We start from the raw sequence: 17,576 nt of genomic DNA, 5'->3' as shown, positions 1-17,576 counted from the left end.
GAACCCTCTCCAGACTCTGATTCCTACCCTACTTGACCTTGTGTACTGGCTTGAATATGAGTGCAGGTAGAAGGAACGCAGTACAGTACCTACTCAGACCACGAGAAACAAGGCCCTCACAAATATAAGCGGACTGGATTTATGCCTTGTAAGCTGACTACTATTTTGCATGGGGGCAAACAGAAAGGTGGGCAGGTAGAAAATTCAAATACCCCTACATCTGCCACTAGTACAATGCAAGAGAAACCCAAGAAGCATTGTCCATTCTGTGTCACTGTCCAACATTAAATTAATCAATGCACCAATTTCAAGCTCTTGGCTAAGGAACAAAGAGAAAACTGGATCAAAGCAGGACATCGATGTTGGAGACGTGGCCGCGGGCATCAGACCTCGAAGTGCACACTGAAAGCGAAGTGCAAGAAATGTGACAGGAAAAATCTGTGGGTCCTTCATGAGGTTTATGCCAGCCCAGATTCTGGAGGAAAAAGCAGCATCAGAACAACAGAGGAAAGTGCATGCTTGGTAAGCTCCACATCGCAGACACTGTATCTGGACCACCCGACAAGTAGCAGCCAAGTGCTACTGAAGCTGATTCAGGTTATAATTTGAAGTGGCGATAGGTCAGTGGAGACCTATGTGGTACTGGATGATGGGTCTGAACGGACCATCCTGCTGTATGAAATTGCTCAATGTTTAGGCCTCCAAGGTAAAGCTGAAGACCTAGTTCTTTGTATTGTGCAGCAGGAGGTTTACACCATATGTGGAAGTTCAGTATCCTTCTCTATAGCCTCCATCTCACAACCTGACAAACACTTCCAGATCCACAGAGCCTTTACAGCCAAGGAGTTGGGTCTTGCTCAACATACTTACCCCTTCAGTGTCTTTCAACAGAAGTATCGCCACCTCAAAGACCTGCCTTCACCCAACATCCACAAAGCACAACCATTAGTTCTTATCGGTTAGGATTATCCTCACCTGATTACGCCAGTGGATCCAGTGAGATCCATTACTCTGGAAAGGGTCACTTCCTCCACTGAATGGTCCAAAGGAGGCTGTCCTTGCTCTTCTATGTGGGACAGAGAAAAGACTATCCAAAGAGCCTCAGAGCTGCAACGTATAATGCAGAAATCCAGAAGCTGCTAAAGGCAGGTTATGTCACCCCACTATCACCAGCAGAGTTTGACCTGAGTTCCCATTCATGGTACATACCCCATCATATTATCCATAACAATGTGGAGGACCGTATTGTCTTCAGCTGTTCTTTTGAATTCAAAGGCCAGTCCCTAAATTATCACCTGTAACCTGGACCTATTCTAGGAGCAAGCCTACTGGGAGTCCTTCTCCGCTTCAGAGAGTACACCATAGCAATCTGTAGTGATGTGAGTGGCATTTTCCATCAGGTCCATCTTCTTAAATAAGACAAACCATTCCTCAGGTTCCTGTGGCATGACATGAAGACAACTGAGCCCCAACAGTCTACCAGTGGGAAGTTCTACCATTTGGGACCACATGAAGCCCTTGTTGTGCTACCTTTGCTCTTCAGTTGCATGTCCAGAACCCTCTCAAACCTGAAGAAGATGTTCGCCAGTCCATGGAACGTTGTTTCTGTGTGGACAACTGTTTACAGAGTGTCCCAACAGAAGAACAGGCTGAGAAGTTAGTGGACAAGTTGCAACATCTCCTCATGGAATGTGGATTTGAATTGAGGCAGTGGGCAAGCAATGTTCCCACTGTCATTTGCCACCTACCAACAGAACTGAAATCAAAGAGCAGTGAAATCTGGTTCAGCCAGGAGATGACCAACCCTCAATAACGCATCCTCTGACTCATATGGCAGTGCAAACCTGACACCTTGACGTACAAACTATATCAGAAAGAAGGTGAGATTACAATGCGCAATATTTACTGCACTCCGGAACTCTGCACTGCTCTGACAGGAGTGCAGCTAGGTGTGGTCTTGAAAAAAGAGCTGACTCTCTAAGTTCACAATTGGTATACTGGACTGATTCAACTACTGTCCTTACCTCCCTAAGATCTGTTTCTTGTAGGTACAAAGTATTTGGGAACTAGAGTCACTGAAATTAAGGAACTATCTGACCCAGCAGCTTGGCGCTATGTCGACTCGATGGCTAGTCCTGCTGATGACATCACTTAGGGCCTGTCCCTGGCCCAATTAGCAGGAGAGACACGATGGAATCAAGGTCCATCTTTCCTGAAGCAGCCTGAATGACACTGGCCAAGGGCACCAGAAGGTCAAACAGAAGTATTTCAGGATTTAAAGAGACATGTGTTCTGTGGCCAACTGAATGAGACCACAAATCCCATTGTACCTGATGCTCACCAATTCAGTAGTTATCATGAACTTCTAGAAGTTACAGTGCAGTCCTTACACAGGGCGGCCAACAACGGTGATCAGCCTAATGCGGATGGCAGAGCTGGCTCTTCTGAGGCACTGTCAGATGCAGGATTTCCTGAGTTTGCCATACCCAAGGAGGGAAAGACTGTCCCGACCCACAGTCGATTAATGAAACTCTCGCCTGAACATTAAAAGAATCCAACTTGATCAGAGTAGGCGGCAGACTCAGGAGGTGTGAGCCTGAGCAAGGAGCTTCTGCATCCTGTGGTTTTGTCTCCAAGTCATCCAGTTGCAAAACTAATCATTAAGCGCTACGATGCACAGCTGCGGCACCTGGGATCTGAATGCATGTATGCAGAGCTGTGCAGAGAGTTTTGGATCTTGAGAGGTAGAGAAGTGGTCAAGAAATATCAGCACTGCTGGAGTGTGGAGAGGCAAACCAGAAATTCCAGGAATGTCAGACATTCCTCCATCAAGCCTTAGGCTATTTTAACCTCCTTTTTATTCCACTAGGGTGGATTGTTTTGGCCCCCTCATCATCAAAGTAGGATGATGCACCGAGAAGAGGTGGGGTATTCTGTATAAGTGCCTTACTACTCGAGCGGTCTACCTTGATCTGCTGGTTCATATGGATAGAGATTCCTTCTCAATGTCTCTCAGGCATTTTATCTCACACAGAGGAAAGCCCTATGAACTCCTCTCTGATCAAGGAATGAATTTCAAAAGGGGGAGTAATGAGCTGGAAGAAACATTCAGCCAGATTCAACCTGCCCTCAGAGATCAGCTAGCCTAAGAATAGATCAGTTTCCGATTTATCCCGCCTAGTGCGCCTCATTTTGGTGGGTGCTGGGAAAGAGAAGTAAGGTCTGTGAAGACAGCCCTGCAAACTACATTAGGTGCTCAGGTTGTCACCGAAAAGGTGTTAAGTCAAGTCAAGTCATTTTTATTTGTATAGTGCCTTTCACATCACACATCCTTTCAAAGCAGCTTTACAGAAAATCATGCATTAACAGAAAATGAAACTGTAATATCTATAATGTCTTAGAGTCATCATTGTGTAGTTTGATAAAATACGATTGTGAATTGTGTTTAAAAATAAGTAATTAAATAATAATTGTATTTAGAAACCCAGGCAAGGAACAAAAAACTCCATAAGATGTTGGTTAATGGAGAAAAATAACCTTGGGAGAAGCTCACTGAGGGGCCAGTTCCCCTCTGGCTAACATCATAAATATAATGCCAATATTACTTAATTATGTATAGTGCAAGTCATGGTTTAAAATTATTAAACTAAGTAAGTGTTAAGGGTCAGTGTTTAAACAAAGATTTTGTAAGAACTGTAAGATTAATGAATAATGTCCTTGAAGTTCATCCTGGATTAACTGCAGAAGTTCACATAGATGCATTGTCCTTTGTTAGTTGGCTGATGAAGGGTTTTGTTGCCAATTAATTGATAGTCTATGTATTCCATTATAAGAGTGTAGTCCACCATTAGACCATGGTGATGCAGGCAGAGATCAGTGTGGTGCATCCCAGTTCAACCAGCCGGTAATTTCGGTGAGGTCTATCCTAAGTCCAAGGTTCAGGCAATGGCATATGAAGTATCCCATGTCTTACGGTTGGAGTTGGCATCAGTTCATCCTCTGAAGTCCATCGTAACAGACTGAAGTGATGTCTGGCTGGCACCGGCTGCATTTAGTCGTCATCACTCAGAGACACATAGCAGTGGAGTCCAACACGAAGCAGGAATGGAGTTGGATCCAGCCAGTTCTGGTGACCTCAGGATAGGAGTCCCAAGGTTGAGACAGGGATACAAATAGAATAATATTAGCATAGATGCCATTCAATTTATTGCAGAGTTATAGATCATGATCAATGTTTCTGGTTTTTGGTTTCTGGTTCCGCCTAATTAGCAGCCTAATTGTGAGTTGAAGGATAAATTAGGTGTATGCCTGGCTAAATAGATGAGTCTTTAGTCTAGACTTAAACTGAGTGAGTGTGTCTGCATCTCGAACAGTGTTAGGAAGACTATTCTATAGTTTAGGAGCCAAATATGAAAAGGATCTACCTCCTTTTGTGGATTTTGATATTCTAGGAACTATTAACAGGCCAGAATTTTGCGATCATAATGAATGTGATGGAATATAGCGTGGTATAAGGTCACATTATGTACTGCGGAGCTAGACCATTCAAAGCTTTGTATGTAGTTAACAGAATTTTTAAATTAATATGAAATTTAACAGGTAGCCAATGTAACAACGATAAAATGGGGCTAATATGATCATATTTCTTGGTTCTAGTCAGCACTCTGGCTGCTGCATTTTAAACCAATTGAAGCTTATTTATTTATCTTGCTGGACATCCTCCCAGTAATGCATTACAATAATCTCATCTTGAGGTCATGAACGCATGAATTAGTTTTTCGGCATCAGCAACAGAGAGCATGTATCGTAATTTAGCAATATTTCTTAGGTGGAAGAATGCTGTTCAACAAACATTGGTAATTTGATTTTCAAAGGACAGATTGGTATGAAATATAACACCTTAGTTTTTCACTGTAGAAGACGATGTAACAGTACATCCATCAAGAGTCAAATTATATTTTAGCGGCTTGTTTTTAGAGGTTTTTGGTCCAATAATTAGTACATCTGTTTTGTTGGAATTGAGAAGAAGGAAATTTCTGGCCATCCAATCTTTTATTTCATTGATACACTCTGCTAATTTGGAGAATTGTGAAATTTCATCAGGTTTTGAAGAAATATAAAGTTGGGTATCATCGGCATAATAGTGGAAACTTATTCCACAATTCCTGATAATATCTCCCAGGGGAAGCATATACAAGGAGAACAGCAGAGGCCCTAACACTGATCCCTGTGGCACTCCATACTTTACTTTTTTTGGTTTGACAATTCCTCATTTACATAGACAAAGTGGTAGCAGTCATAAACCATGCTAATGCAAGTCCACAAATGCCAACATAATAGGCTATTCTCTAGCCTATTCAAGAGAATGTCATGATCTATTGTGTAGAAGGCAGCACTAAGATCTAAAAGCATTAGAAATGAAATGCAGCTGCGATCAGATGATAAGAGCAAGTCATTTGTAACTCTGATACTCTGATTGTGAGTCAGAACAGCTGTTGTTAAAGTAAAAGACCATACTTACACTCGTCCATCTGCCAAATTTATCAGACTGCCCGCCATACCCCAGGATAGAATTGAAATGCCTTAGGCCGTACTCACACTAGGCCCCGTTGCCTTGTACCATGCCCAAGCATGATTGTCCTCTCTCCTCACTCCCCTGCTGGTCTGCACTCACATTGCACTTAATGTTCCGTGCCTGAGCACACATACATCATTACAATGCGACTTTTTGTTTTGAAGAAAACAGGAAGAAAATCACTCGCAGAGCACAATGGAGTCCATCATTGTAACGTCACTTACTTTGAATGACTTATTTTGAGTCATTTGGGGCGTGGTGACACATGGCCTTTTCACATGCCTAATAGTCGACAGCATCGTTCCACTGGAATTTATCCTTTTCGTCTAATGAGCTGCCAGATTCCATACCTTCAGATACTGAACCCGCAGTTTTTCAGCTTGTCACGTCATTGCTCAATGGTTGTTTGGTATCCACAAGCACGAAGATAATTGCAAATTTTACCAAATATCTCGTAGTTCTTGAGTGTTGTATCCAGTTGTTCCTGTATACTCTCGTCTGCCCAAATTTCCAGTAAACACTGCACCTATGCCGTAGACAATAAGTCATGTTTCGAGTTCCGTGCTCGGTCACAGTTAGTGATCACACTAGATGCATACCATGCCTGAGCCAAGTGAACCGTACCCGAGCCCACCTCTTCATGTGGGCCAAGGCACAGTTCAGCGATCACACTAGTCAAACAAACTGGACTTTGGGGGGGTCAAACGTGCTCGGGCATGGTACAGATTGCCTAGTGTGGGGGGTCAAACGTGCTCGGGCATGGTACTGATTGCCTAGTGTGAGTACACCTTTAGATTCTATTGCTGGAAAATTTGTCTACCAGATTTGGTGGGTGGCTGTATAAAAGCCCACAGTCAGTTCAAGTTTAATTCAATGTAAATGCTATATGGAGGACAGATTGACGGCTGACATTTTCCATAGGCTGTGGCTTTGGTGACGCTCTCATGAATGCTGTCAGCGGAGCAGTTTGGCATGTCTGAAAGAAACTTGCTATCATCTTCATCTTTGTCGCTACACAGAGCGAAAATGCAGAAAATAAGGTGAGAGTGCAACAAATTCAGATATCTGAATCTCTCAGGGAAATAGTAAGAGAAACGTACATGTCAGGATCAGTGACATCACGGATGCGTCTGGTTCTCACCCTCTGATTTCTCTCAGCGAATGTTATTGGTGTGCGTCGCTGAAGATAAATCATGTTAATCAACTTAATCATGATTGCCAGTTTATGTTCATTGTCTGTTCAACAATATCGCTCACTGAAGCTCTGTTTATTTTGACTGCTCAGCAATAACCTTGTTTAAATTATGAGTGTGGCCAGCTTTTGTTAATATGAGGTATTATTGTGAAGATCAATGATATTGTTCCTTGTGAAGTTTGTTGATTTAATTCTTCTTAATATTACTGTGAAATACTAGGTTGACCATTTGCTGTATAGTATCCACCTGTTAGGAGGCTGCTGTAAATTCCAGCCTTTCTCAGTTCTAAATTGTTAGCATTTTCTGTGACTTGTACAGAATACACATAGAAGAGTTGTGTTCTGTTTGTCATTGCATTTTGTTCATTTTCATTTCAGAACCACACCTTCCCTTCTCCTACATGCCTCATCATATTGTGATCTACAACCAGTTGTATCATTTATTTACACAACTGTTATAACTTCACACACATATTTTATTTGTTACGTTGCGTAGGCCTATGCTTTTCATAGACATTTTTTTTTACACAGTTCATACTCATTTATTACATAACTACTTGATATATTGTCATTCTGATTTACCTACTTTGTTGTCACCTTTTATTTATTTATCTTAACTAGATACATTTCATTTGATCACTGCTTCTAGATCAATATTTCCTTATTTCTCATTTGGACATGAAAAATGTAGTTATTATACACTCTGAGGTGATTGACACCGGAATAGACACTAGTGCATTTCATTTCCTCTATACACTAATTGTTGACAAAGAAGCAACATGGAATTAAACTATAGCAAGTAAAACACATGAACAGTATGATATGACTATTGCCCTTTGGGTGTGCTACTGAAATTCTGTAAGTTGTATGTCTATTTAGACACAATAAATGCCTGAGGAAATACATATGTGTAGCTTATGTGTTTTGTGTAGCTCAATATGTGTATGACAGCCAGTTGTGTCTCATAACATTTCAGTGTGGATGGAATGAATCCTGTTCCCTATCTGTCACTCACTCGACGTTGTGTCAATGTAGTGACACTAGGGGTCACTCTTGGGAGCCTGAGACACCTCTGGTCTTTGATAAAAGGCCAGTGAAATTCTCCCCCAGACATACGGGTATAAAAGGAGCTGGTATGCAACCACTCATTCAGATTTTCTCTTCGGAGCCAAACGGTCATGCTCACTGAGCTGAATTCCCACGACTGTTCATTCACCTTTGCTGGATCTGATGCCGCATTTCAGCGGCTTCTCCCCCCTCTGCACTGGTGCACTGCAGAGAATGCCCCTGGGCGCTTCGGCAGAAATAAAAGAGTATATTTCTCTAAAAGGGGTGGTCACAAGGAGCCAGGTAAGTATTTCGATGTCCCTGAACTCAGCACGGCCACGACACGGTGTGGCACCTCAGGCTCCGCCCCGCTGCGAGGCCCCACCTGCCGGTACGTCTGACGAGATTGTCCCTCCGGCCGAGGTGAAGAGGACGTTTTACAGCCCCTACTTCATTGTACTGAAAAAAGGAGGCGGGTTGTGGCCAATCTTGGACCTGCGAGTACTGAACCAGGCTTTACACAGACTCCCGTCCTAGATGCTGACGCAAAGACGCACTCTAGCAAGCGTCCGGCATCAAGATTGGTTCGCGGCGGTAGACCTTAAGGGCACGTACTTCCATGTCTCGATTCTACCTCAACACAGACCCTTCCTGCAGTTTGCATTCGAGGGTCGGGCGTATCAGTACAAGGTCCTCCCTTTCGGTCTGTCCTTGTTTCCTCGCATCTTCACGAAGGTCGCAGAGGCAGCCCTTGCCCTCCTAAAGGAAGTGGGCATGCGCATCCTCAACTATCCCGATGGTTGGCTAATCCTAGCTCACTCTTGGGATGTGTTGTGTGCACACAGGGACCCGGTGCTCTCGCACCTCAGCCGACTAGGGCTTCGGGTCAACTGGGAAAAGAGCAAGCTCCTCCCGGTTCAGAGCATCTCTTTTCTCGGTTTGGAGTTGGACTCAGTCTCATTGATGGTGCGCCTCACAAACGAGTGTGCACAGTCGGTGCTGACCTGTCTGAAGGCGTTCAAACAGAAAACAGCGGTTCCACTGAAACTTTTTCAGAGGCTCCTGGGGTATATGGCATCCTCAGCGGTGGCCACTCCGCTCGGGTTGATGCATATGAGACCGCTTCAGCACTGGCTTCAGACTCGAGTCCCAAGATGGGCATGGAGCCGCGGGACACATCGCGTGGCCATCACGCCGATCTGTCACCGTCTCTTCAGCCCTTGGACCGACCTCACATTTCTATGGGCAGGCATTCCCCTTGAGCAGGTCTCCATTGCGTCGTGGTCATGACAGACGCCTCCAAAATGGGCTGGGGCTCTGTTTGCAACAGGCAGGCAGCCGCCGGCTTATGGACGGGCCCGCGGCTGTGTTGGCACATCAACTGCCTCGAGTTGCTGGCAAATTCTGCTCGCCCTGCGAAGGTTCCAGCCGTTGATCCAGGGCAAGCACGTGTTAGTTCAGACAGACAACATGGCAACGGTAGCAGTTTATGTGCCAATGCAGTCGCGGACCTGTCCAGAGGCCGGCGGCTGCAAACAGCAACGGGCCTCCGTTTTGGAGGCATCTGTCATGACCACGCACCTGGAGACCAGTTCTAGAGGAACACCTGCCTGTAGAAACGAGAGGTTGGTCCAAGGGCTGAAAAGACGGTGACAGACCGGCGTGATGACCACGCAACATGTCCCATGGCGCCATGCCCATCTCGGGACTCGAGTCTGGAGCCAGTGCTGAAGCGGCCTCATATGCAGCAACCTGAGTGGGGTGGCCACCGCCGAGGATGCCATATGCCCCAGGAGCCTCTGAAAAAGTTTCAGTGGAACCGCTGTTTTCTGTTTGAATGCCTACAAACAGGCCAGCACTGACTGGGCGCGCTCATTCGTAAGGCACGCCGTCAAGGAGACTGAGTCCAACTCCAAACCGAGAAAAGAGATGCTCTGAACCGGGAGGAGCTTGCTCTTTTCCTAGTTGACCTGAAGCCCTAGTCGGCTGAGGTGTGAGAGCACCAGGCCCCTGTGTGCGCACAACATGTCTCGAGAATGAGCTAGGATTAGCCAGTTGTCAAGATAGTTGAGAACGCGAATGCCCATCTCCCTTAACGGAGCAAGGGCAGCCTCTGCGACCTTCGTAAAGATGCGAGGAGACAGGGACAGGCCGAAAGGGAGGACTTTGTACTGATTCGCCTGACTCTCGGACACAAACCGCAGGAAGGGTCTGTGTCGAGGAAGGATCGAGACGTGGAAGTAGGCATCCTTCAGGTCTACCGCCGTGAACCAATCTTGATGCCGGACGCTCGCTAGAATGCGTTTTTGCATCAGCATCTTGAACGGGAGTCTGTGTAAAGCCTAGTTCAGAACTTACAGGTCCAAGATTGGCCGCAACCCACCGCCTTTTTTCGGTACGATGAAGTAGGGGTTGAAAAACCCCTTCTTCATCTCGGCTGGAGGGACAGGTTCTATCCGTAGGAGGGTAGCGATCTCTGCGCAAGGTAGCAGCGTTTTCGTCCTTCACCAAGGTGAAGTGGACACTGCTGAACCTGGGCGGATGCCTGGCGAAGTGAATCGCGCAGCCGAGTCGGCGGTCCGGACCAGCCCTCGTGACGGATTGGAAAGTGCAAGCCATGCGTCCAAGTTCCGTGCAAGGGGGACCAAAGGGACAACATCATCAGACGTACCGGCAGGTGGGGCCACGCGGCAGGGCGGAGCTCGAGGTGCCAACCCCACGTCGTGGCCGTGCTGAGTCTAAGGACATCGAAGCACTTACCTGGCTCCTTGTGACCACCCCCGGAACAGCTTGGGACGGGGGAGGAAGAGGCCTGTCCTTGTGACCCGTGGAGACTAAATAGAGTGGTGGACGGTGGTCGTGATGACGGCCGTGCACACCGGATACGTGACCCAGGGAACAAGGAAACCGCTCTTGCTGAGCTCTTGAGTACTGCTGCCACTTGGGCATGCAGCGCAATTAAATGCAAAAGGTAACAAAAAGATGGAGATCTGCTTACCAGCTCCAGAGCAGCGTGTTTTGTTGTCCCTGGGTCACCCGTCTCAAGGGCGCTTTGAAGCCTTTCACGGGTTCTGGGCGGCCGCGAGACGGGTGGCATCTGCTTCCTGTGGTGGGCTCCACGCCGGGGCTGGGCCGAAGGGGCGGGCTGCAGCGGAGCCGGTGCAGTCACTGCAGGGGGACACCCTTGGCAATGAGTAGACAGGGTGCGGGATCTTGAGACGCGCCGGGGCAGGATATGCCGGCTAACATCCGTCTACTGCTCTACCATCGAAAACTCCTATTCGACGGTGTCGCCGAATAGGTCCGCCTGGGAAATGGGGGCTGCAAGGAATCGTGTCTTGTCGGCCTCAACCATCTCGACCAGGTTGAGCCAAAGGTGGCGTTCCTGGACCACTAGTGTGGCCATCGTCCGCCCGAGAGACCGCGCCGTGACCTCCGTCGCTCGGAGAGCGAGGTCGGTCGCCGAGCGCAGTTCCTGCATCAATCCCGGGGTGGAACTACCCTCGTGCAGTACCTTTAGCGCTTTGGCGGACTTGCAGGAGAGCCTTGGCGTGCAGGGCGGAGGCAGCTTGTCCAGCGGCACCGTAGGCCTTGGCCGTCAGAGACGATGTAAACCTACAGGCCTTGGACGGGGGCTTTGGGCACCTGCGCCAGGTGGTGGCGCTCTGCGGGCATAGGTGCACCGCGAGCGCCTTTATCCACCGGGGGATTGCTGAATAGCCCTTGGCCGCCCCACCATCAAGGGTAGTGAGAGCGGGGAAGCTGAATAGATCGGGACCGGGCAATAAAAGTGCCTCCCGCAACCTTGTCAGCTCTTCATGCACTTCCGGGAAGAAAGGAACGGGGGCGGGGCTTGGCTTTGAGTGGCGCCGCGAGCCCAGGAACCAATCACCGAGCCGCGAGGTTTCAGGGAAGAGCAGTGAGTTCCACTCTAGCCGACGCTCGCGGCTGCCCAGGAAAGCATGTCGTCATCTCCACATCAGCCTGTGACTGGGCAATCGACCCCGAAGGGAGGAGCCCAGCTGAGGCTTCCGACTGGACGAGCCCACTCTCCGATGCTGCGCTCGAGAGCTCATCACTTTTGCGGGCTCCGAATAAGAGGTCGAACTAGCCATGAGACGAGCCGGCGGACTCATTCGGAAGCCCGATCGGGGCAGATGAGCGTGCTGGGGAATGGGAGGTCTGCGGGGGGATACCCGGTGGAGGCAGTCCCATTGGGGTCCCCAAATCGCCCCCAGTGCTAGCCGTACTGGCCTCATACCCATGGGTAAAAGGACCGAGGCGGGGAGCCTCTGGGGTGGCTTGCTTTCTTATGAAGGCGAGCCACAACCGCAACGTTGCCATGGACATATCCTCGCAATGAGAACATGACCATCCACGAATGCTGTCTCCGCGTGAGCAGTGCCCAGACACGAAAGACAGTGATCATGACCGTCAGAAGGCGAGAGATAACGAGTGCAACCAGGTATAACACACAATCAGAAAAGCATCTTTAGAAAAGACGTGTCTTTAAAAAGACGTTCCGTGTGTGCCGCTCTTTTAGAGAAATATACTCTTTTATTTCTGCCGAAGCACCCAGGGGCATTCTCTGCAGTGCACCAGTGCAGAGGGGGGAGAAGCCCCTGAAATGCACCGTCAGATCCAGCAGAGGTGAATGAACAGTAGTATTCAGCTCAGTGAGCGTGACCGTTCGGCTCCGAAGAGAAAATCTGAATGAGTGGTTGCATACCAGCTCCTTTTATACCCGTATGTCCGGGGAAGTGGCATGCAAATACCACTCGCCAATTTTCATTGGCCTTTTATCAAAGACCAGAGGTGTCTAGGGCTCCCAAGAGTGACCCCTAGTGTCACTACATCGACACAACATCGAGTGAGTGACAGATAGGGAACTCAGGTGCACTTTCTGTTTTTCACTCTTCTTAGATGAGTTGGTTATAGACGGTGTCGATTTGGTTTTGAAAGAGTTAATTGCGTGTCTGACATAATGATTTGGTATCACTGAGTATGGTATGTTTAAAGTAGCAAAAGTGTCCAGAAACTCGTTCCATCCAACAGGTCTTCGTGCATCAGCAATCTTTTGTGGAGCCGTGATACCTTTAACTAAATCGAGCATGTGTGAACCAGGGATTGTTCTACCTTTAAACACAAACTCGCCCGACTCAGCCCAAGAAGTGACATCTTTAGTTTTAGACATTTTATCTAAAATGTAACGAACGTTTTTTACACTCCTCTGTGGAACATTCTTCAAAATGTCGTCCACAACATTATCTAAAACATCCTGAACACTTACACCGACCGTCGCAGGTGGGTCTTCTTTTTCAACATGGTCAGGCTGTCCCTGTCCCCTTGTCTAGCAAGTGTTAAAAATTGCTGTAAATTATTTGTGTACAGCTTTGCCTTTTCATAATTGTCCAAATCAGATCTGTGCAAAATACTTCTTATAGTCATGTCCAAATCATTCTCCACAACATGTTGAATAGACTCACGGGAGGTACCAGTCTTTAGTTTATCCATTTGATGCTGTGGAACTAAAAACATCTTCTCTGCATACTCCATTCCAAAGTTATCTAGAAGCAACCAAGCTGGAGATAAAAGGGATTGCGACGCTTAAGAGGGGAAGAAGAAATCCACCCTGTTGGTTTATCAGCCGTCTCTTTCTTTTAACACCAATCTTCTTATCTGCAACAAATTTGATCTCGCTTTTCCTCCTTCTTAGCTCATGGTATTGTTGTGACGTGAGTGGTATATTGCCGTAGAGAACATTAAGAGCTACTTCACACAATGTCACAATGAGCTCATCTGTGGCAGACTGTAAAATAACCCGTCTCTGTTTGGGTGTTGCTTTTAATAATAATTTTAAAAGAGGAATGTTTCTACAAAGTCTAGCTGACATTTTCACCGTCCAACAGTTTTTCACTACCTTCTTTTCTGGAGGTATACTACAGGATGTAGTGAAAGTAAATCTGCTCTGAGCCGATGGTGTTCGGGTGTTTTTGTTTTATAATCAATCATCAGGTAACCGAAAGGTTTGTTGGTTGCATCTTGATAACATTCCATAAAAAATTTTGTATTCCCAGGATACATTTGCCTTCCTAGTACATTGACCTGATTGGTGTCTCTGGGGTTTTTAAACAACATCAGATAATTTGTGTTTAAGCTGATGGTCCTGCTGGATTTACCCTGGCAAAATAAATTCTGTACAGTATAAATAGCACTAAGATTTCTATGGTGGACATACTGTGTGAACATCTTCTCCACCTCATTGCTCCCACTGGCCTCTTTCATTAGGTCATCAAGGATCAGCAAATTAGTTTTGTTGACGGGGAATAAATCATCATCATTCAGACTCTGTGGTTGTCCTTCAACAAATTTAATTTTGTACATTTTCAACAATTCATCATACAATGGTTGCCAACAATCATAAATATACACAATATTTTTTTTTTTTTTTTTAGAAATCAACCGTACAGCATTTTGCAACCAAATTTTTACAAAATATGACTTTCCCGAGTTTGAAGGGCCGCTTATCACACATGAAAATGGATGCTGTAATCTTAAATCAAAACCATCTGTGTCTCGCACACCCCTATGTCCAAAAAGATTGTCAGAATCCATATGGGAGTATGGTGAAATCAGGGAGCAGCACACATTTGTTGTACAACACATTACATTTTTTAACGACTGACCTGTTGTGTAGTGTGAAGTGTTTTTATTTCTCACGATAGTGTCGATGTATGCCAGTATATGCCAACTATTATCTTCCCCCACGACATAGTGATCAACAAGTCCAATCAGAGTGTCTAACCTAATGGCTTTTGAGTTTACGGCATTGAGAGTGATACCCTTGGCTTTCATGCAGGCCTTACCCATAACAGTGCGGTAGCCATATGTTTTCGGGCCCCCTGAACAAAACTCTACAATGTGATCCCCATCCCCAACTTCATCAGTCAGATTACCGATGTAAGGCCCCAACGGAGGCTCCCACGCGCCGTCTCTAGAAGTAAAGATGACGCTGTCTGTGTCACTGTTCAACAGTCTATCCCCCAACTTATCCATTAGTTCATACAGCTATAGACGCGCATGTGCAGTTGTAAACGCACCAAGAAAGACATTAGTGTCACGGGTCTGACCGCCTTTCCCATCCGTGTAACACCACTGAATTTGTGCAACAGTGTCTGACACGAACGAGAAGTGTTTAATGTCATAACCATCGCCAAAAATGTGTTGGGCAAACTGTTCAGGGTCTGAAAGTAGTTCTGTACATGGCACATTTTCATGCATAGATAACCGCCCCCAAAGTGAGTTCAGCAGAAGTTTATTAATAGACCGGCGTGCAGGGTTAAGACTTATCTTGTCAAGATTCAGCTTAATCTCCTCTTTCTCAAAGTAATCGTTGATGTAAGATCTTTGTCTGCATCTGTCACAATGTGCATGGGGAATCCACTGGCCTCTTGTTTGTACTGTAAAAATGTTTTAACATAATCACAAAACAAGGTTTCTGATCGTTGAGGGAAATGCCATACCTCGTCCACCTTCGTTACATCATAACCCTTCTCCACCACCTTTAACAGTTCGATACTGACCCAGCAGCCTGAAATAGCCATTTCCTCATCAGTGTGTCTACACAGGATGGTCTGATTCTGCTGATCTGCACATATACGGCAGAGCGGAAACATAAGCTTGCCACCAGTCCTATAAGGAAGGACGGGGTGAAGCAGTTTTCGCGGGGGCAGTACTGTGGCTTTGACAAACCCATAATAATTTTCAAGAGGTTCAAAATCCTTGAAAATTATTTGGGGGTGTCCTATAGGGTAGCATTTCCTGGCCTGGCAAAAGGGGTACAAACAAGTCGACATAGTGTATTTTTTCACCATTGTCAGCTTTATGATACAGCTTGTACGCGTTAGTACGACCACCAAATAGAGCGTTAAGTGGTTTCAATCTTTCAGGATGTGTGTAAGTGGACATAAATGAGATCACATCAACATCAGTCTGTTTAGCAGTGTTCCAAGTACACTCCCACATCACTTCTACCTCCAACCCATATGCACGCTCTAAAATGTCAACCTTGTCATCAAACTGTCTTCTGAGTGTGCCGTAGGGCAGTTTTGATAACGGGTGTAAATGGTTAGGATTATAACGACATTCATGCCCATGAAACATACAGCCGTTGAATTCGAGAGCCTTTTTTACACTGTCCTTTTCCAATCACCATCTCGCCGTGGTTTAACGCATGCTGAATGTCTACGCCACGTGTTGTTTTAACATATTCAAGCCATTCAATGAAAATGTTTGAGTATGTCTTGTTCTGACTGGTGTACGCGTTGTTATGAGTCAGAGCTAGGGTGTCTTTTGGTAAGAAGTGGGTTTTATAAACTGCCATACAACATGCTGCTAAAGTGGTGCATCTAAACGGATCAAGTCTAGTACACTGTATGAATTAATCGCGGTACTTCATGCAAGCCTCCCTGAGCAAAACGACATCATTCTTGCCATACATAGCAAGTTCTTTTTTTTAAATCAAACACTTTACCCGATACTGTAACATACCACTCGTCAAACAGAGCCCTCTCTTTGTCAGACATTGTCTCATAGCTGGACAATGTAATTCTCATTTTCTAATCTGTTGAAATTGTGCGGAAAATAACCTTTCTCTGCGTAGGTTAGATTTAACGCAGATTTCATGGCCAAACGCATAGGGTTGAATGAATAACTGTCAATAAAGCGCTGCTTGAATGTGTTGTCATACATTAAAATTATCCGACATCCTTGCATAGTGGTTTTAAGTGTGAGCCCTGCTTTTGTGAAATATTCCAAAAGTATACATTTATCAAAACCGGAAGCATTGTGGGCAATCCACGTGAAATTCTGATAACGTGGATGTCTAAACCTTTTAACAAGTCGTTCTATACAGTCTGGACCAGCGGCTGTGAACTCCTCCCCTTTAAATGTAATGGGGCAAACGAAGTTTGCAACGTGTTTACCATTTATGTATTGCATCTCAAAATCATAGAATATGTACTTGTCGCTAGGTGCCTCGAGCTTTATTGGTTGTATAAAACATTGATGTACACTGTCATTAATCAATTCCTCGCCACAATGGATACACCGTTCGGCTGCACACTTGTGTGGTTTGAGGTTGGTAGCACTGACATGATAACGTCTTATTACATTTTTGGCAGTATTTTGTAACAGCACACTGTGCAAACTGTTGACCTAATGGTGGTTGCTTATGCACACCATAACAATAGTCAGATTTGCAGTACCACAAACAGTCGCTGCATTGCTTTGCTTTGATGGAGTACTTATAACAATCAGGACCATTGCAGATATCACAGAAGTATTTGCAACGATGATCTCTATGGTTAGTAAAACCCTGGTAGCAGTAGTCAACTTTCAACTTCTTAATCATAAAATAGTGGCCATTGTGCAGGTACAAGAACACTATTTTGTGATGTTGTGCGTCATTGAACGTATACTTCTCCAACACACCAGTGCATGACCTATGGAAGACCACTATTTTAATGTGTAACATCCGTTCAAACCGTGTGATATCATTAAACCCTATCTTATGCTGTTCTGAATACCCTGCCATCTTCTGCATCGCTGCTGCTATAGGTTCTAGATCTGTGTGTGGTTTTTGAGGGTTTAGAAAATGTGCCAAGCAGATTGCAAAATACAGCTTATTTGAAGTGTTGATGGGGCAAAACAGATTCATCCTGTTTCTGGTGATCACTTCGTTATGGGCAAGATCACGTA

The sequence above is a fragment of the Myxocyprinus asiaticus genome, chromosome 34 (assembly GCF_019703515.2).
Source record: "Myxocyprinus asiaticus isolate MX2 ecotype Aquarium Trade chromosome 34, UBuf_Myxa_2, whole genome shotgun sequence".
In the NCBI taxonomy this organism is placed as follows: domain Eukaryota; kingdom Metazoa; phylum Chordata; class Actinopteri; order Cypriniformes; family Catostomidae; genus Myxocyprinus; species Myxocyprinus asiaticus.
This window is presented reverse-complemented; position numbering follows the sequence as displayed.